The 4,427-nt window shown below is 48.3% G+C and overlaps 1 non-coding gene across 1 annotated transcript; it reads left to right on the top strand.

The window, feature by feature from the left end:
- Positions 1–370: 370 nt before the first annotated feature.
- On the top strand, positions 371–508 carry LOC114809699. Its single transcript, XR_003757476.1, has one exon. It is a non-coding gene; the product is annotated as a small nucleolar RNA SNORA7 (small nucleolar RNA).
- Positions 509–4,427: the final 3,919 nt, after the last annotated feature.

Genomic DNA, 4,427 nt, shown 5'->3' with positions numbered 1-4,427 from the left:
TTCGTCGCACTCCAGGCCCAAGTGGGACTGTGAGTGACAGGGGCGAGAGAGTGTAAGTGGATCCGAGCCGGCCACTGGCAGTATAATAAATCCCTCCCTGCGGGTCTTCAGTTGTCCCGGAGTTGTAGGACCGAGACACATTCATCGATCCTGAAGGGAGACTCCATCCATCATTTCTGTGCTTCATCGGTCTTTTCGGCCACATCCACGCCTGCGAATAGGATTGCGTCAGCATGTGTGTGAATTTTAGTGTTTTTTTTGTGTGCGTCCTCTTATTTTCTCATCTGCCCCGTCCCCTTCAGACTGTAAACTCCTCGCCATGATAATGAACCACAGTTATTTTTATTATTGTTTCTGTTATTTTATTATTACCCTCTCAGGGTCACACCTGGAGAGTTTCCAGTACTCTACCAGTTTGGGCTATTGGAGGGAGTGTGAAGCAGAGGCCTGTCCATTCCATTCCTAGCTTGGCCAGTGGCTGGCGAGTGGAAGGCAACCTGCTACAGGTCAAAACTCACCCGTGCTGGGCAGCAGCGGCACGGGAGAGAGTCGAGGGCGGAGACTCGTGTTTACTGCGCGGAGGAGGCAACGGTAAACCGCTTCCGGATTTTTACCAAGAAAATTGTGTGGGTCCACTACCGGAAGGATTGCAGATGGAGAGCGGGACGTTCTGGGAAAGATGCGTCCGTGGTATCGCCATGAGTCAGAAACGACTTGACGGCATTAGACAAGACAAATTTAATTATCATCATCATTATCAAGGGCTAGAACCGTGTCTTCATTGTATTTTGTCATTCTCCTCCATCTTTCAGCCATCTCCTATCCACAGGGTCACATTTGACTCGTAGTAAGTGTTTAACACACACTACTATTAATTATTAGTGGGGCTTCAGTTCTAAGCAGCATGGCTTAGTAGATAGAGCATGGGCTTGGAAGTCAGAAGGACCTGGGTTCTAATCCCATCTCTGCCGATTGTCCGCTGTGGGACCTTAGGTCACTTCACTTCTTTGGGTCTCAGTTATTTCATCTGTAAAATGAGGATGAAGATCGTGGGCCCCACGTGGGACAGGAACTGTGTCCCACCTGATCACCTTAGTGCTTAGTACAGTACCTGGCACATAGTAAATGCTTCATAAATACCATTGTAAAAATCTGGCTCTGACCCTTGTCTGCTGAATGTCCTTGGGCAAGTCATTTCACTTCTCTATGTCTTGGTTCCCTCATCTGGAAAATGGGGATGAAGACTGCGGGCCCCGTGTGGGACATGGACCGTCTCCAACCTGATTAGCTTGTATCTACCCCGGGGCTTAGTACAGTGCTTGGCACATAGTAAGCGCTTCATAAATACCATTAAAAAGAAAAATTGGGGTCTGACAGACACCAGGCCCCTCAAACGTGCCGGGACTGGGAAGCCTGCCTGGATAACGTCCAGGATCGTGGCTCCTGTTTCAGTGTCTCTGACTGTCCTCCCCGGGAAGCCGGCTCTCCAGCCGTAACCCTGGAGAGAGTTGTCAGGGAATTGATGAGTCCCCAGATTTAGATTCTTCATGCTTAGGAAGATGGTTTGCTCTGAGAGGTTGGAACGAATTGTTAAAATGAAGCGGGGGATTATTTGTAGATTTCAATTACCTAAGCTGTCCCCGCATCCTATTACTAGTGGATAATTGCCTTAGCTGTGGAAACAGAATTACAGCTAATCCATTTCCCCCATCATTTTACCGACGGAGCAGGGCTCGGTTTAGAATTCAACCTTCCGATTCTCTGACTGGCCAGTTGAGTAGTTCTCCACACACGCCAGCGTGTCTACCCGGTGGAAACTCTGTGAAAACCAAGGAAAAAGGCTGGCATTAGATTGGATCATGAACAGTGAGCTTTAGCCTGAAGTGAGAGGCCTGGTTTTTTTAATGGTATTTGTTAAGCTCTTACTGTGTGCTGTACTAAATGCTGGCGTAGTGTAGACGTGACCTAGTGGATAGAGTATGGAGCTGGGAGTGAGCAAAACTGGGTTCTCAATCCCAGCTTTGCCACCTGTCTGCTTTGTGACCTTGGGCAAGACACTAATTTCTCTGTGCCTCAGTTATCTCATCCATAAAGTGGGGATTAAGGGTGTGAGTCCCATGTGGGACAGGGAAGGTGCCAGACCCGTTTAGCTTGTATCTGCCCTGGTGCTTAGAACAGTACTCGACCCATAGTAAACGCTTAACAAATACCATCATCATCGTACATCATAGCAGCGTGGCTCAGTGGAAAGAGCCTGGGCTTTGGAGTCGGAGGTCATGAGTTCGAATTCCGACTCTGCCACTTGTCAGCTGTGTGACTGTGGGCGAGTCACTTAACTTCTCTGTGCCTCAATTCCCTCATCTGGAAAATGGGGATGAAGACTGTGAGCCCCACGTGGGACAACCTGATTCCCTTGTGTCTACCCCAGCGCTTAGAACAGTGCTCTGCACATAGTAAGCGCTTAACAAATACCAACATTTATTTATTTATTTATTTATTATTTATCATACAAGCCAATCAGATTGTAAACAGTCCACATCCCCCATGGGAGCTCACGGTCTTGATCTCCATTTTACTTATGAGGGAAAACTGAGGCACAGAGAAGAGAAGTGATCTGCCCAAGGTCCTGCAACGGACGAGTGGCGGAGCTGAGATTAGAACGCAAGTCCTTCTGGCTTCCAGGCCCATGCTATATCCACTAGACCCTGCTCCTTCTCAGCTTCTGGGTTTGCAGCTTTACCCGTGTCTCACATCGACAACTTCTTGCCCATTCCAGACTACCGATCCAGTCTCAGGAAGCCCCCTTGTAAAATTCTTCTCACATGGTGGGTTTTCTTCCGCGTCCCCTTTTTCGCAGTTCTGTTGGGTGTGACCTGAGATGGATGACCTGGCAAAATCAAAGACCGGGACGCTCCTGGAGCCACGCACTCTTAGATCAATCAGCCAGTCAATCACTGGGTGTGCAAAGCCCTGTACTAAGAACTTGGGAAAGTTCAATACAATAGAGTGAGTAGATACTAGGCCCTGCCCACCAGCCAATGACTCTGTCTCTGGCAGAGGCACCAGGGCACTTTGAAGAGCTTTCCTGGTTGCCCTCCTGAACTCTCAACCTTGTGGTTTCGGATGGACCATCGCAACAGCCCTATGCTTTCCCTCTTCATCTTCAACTTTAACCTCCAGTGACCCAACATAGACCATTCCTCCATTAATTTGTCTAAACTCTGAACAAACACACACAAGCACACGCGTGCGCACACACACACACACACACACACACTCCTCTCTTCTCTCTTTCTCTCTCCTCTCTCTCTCCTCTCCTCTCTCTTTCTCTCTCTCTCCTCTCCCCCTCCTCTCTTCTCCTCTCTTCTCTCCTCTCTCTTCTCTCCTCTCTCTTCTCTCCTCTCTCTTCTCCCTCTCTCCTCTCTCCTCCTCTCTTCTCCTCTCCTCCTCTCTTCTCCTCTCCCTCCTCCTCTCTTTTCCTCTTCTCTCTCCTCCTCTCTCCTCTCTTCTCCTCTTTCTCCCCCTCTCTTCTCCTCTCCTCTCTCTTCCTCTCTCCTCTCCTATTTCCTCTCCTCTCTTCTCCTCTCTCCTCTTCTCTCTCTTTCTCATCAGTAGTACTTAGCAATCAGGGGTATTTATTGAGTGCTGATTGTGTGCAGTGTGCAGTTGTCCAACTTTCCCTCCAGTGACCAACACAGTCCATTCCTCCATGAATTTGTCTAAACTCTGCCTTCACACACTAGCAACCCCCCCCCCCCCACCCAACACACACAAGTACAAACGAGCACACATCACTCTCATTCAGTGGTATTTATCAATCAATGGCATTTATTGTGCACTTACCATATGCAGAGCACTGTACTAAGCACTTGGGAGAGCACAACAGAGCTGGTAGACACATTCCCAGCCTACAATGAGTTTACAGTCTCCCTCCTTTTAGCACATCATGAGCAATCCATACAGCCCAGGAATCTTTCTCCAACAGTAGTGGTTATTATTACATAATAATAATAATGTTGGTATTTGTTAAGCACTTACTATGTGCAGAGCACTGTTCTAAGCGCTGGGGTAGATACAGGGTAATCAGGTCGTTCCATGTGAGGCTCACAGTTAATCCCCATTTTACAGATGAGGTAACTGAGGCACAGAGAAGTGAAGTGACTCGCCCACAGTCACACAGCTGACAAGTGGCAGAGCCGGGAGTCGAACCCACGACCCCCGACTCCGCAGCCCAGGCTCTTTCCACTGAGCCACGCTGCAATAATACTTGTAAAATGGGGATTAAGACTGTGAGCCTCATGTGGTGCAGGGACTGTGTCCGTCCTGATTAGCTTATCTCTACCCCAGTGCTTAGAAAGTGCTTGACATAGTAAACACTTAATAAATGCCATACTTATTATTATTGATAAGTACTTACTTTGTGCCAA

The sequence above is a fragment of the Ornithorhynchus anatinus genome, chromosome 2, assembly GCF_004115215.2.
Source record: "Ornithorhynchus anatinus isolate Pmale09 chromosome 2, mOrnAna1.pri.v4, whole genome shotgun sequence".
NCBI lineage: Eukaryota > Metazoa > Chordata > Mammalia > Monotremata > Ornithorhynchidae > Ornithorhynchus > Ornithorhynchus anatinus.
Note: the sequence above shows the minus strand (reverse complement) of the source record. Positions and strands in the feature narration are given on the sequence as shown.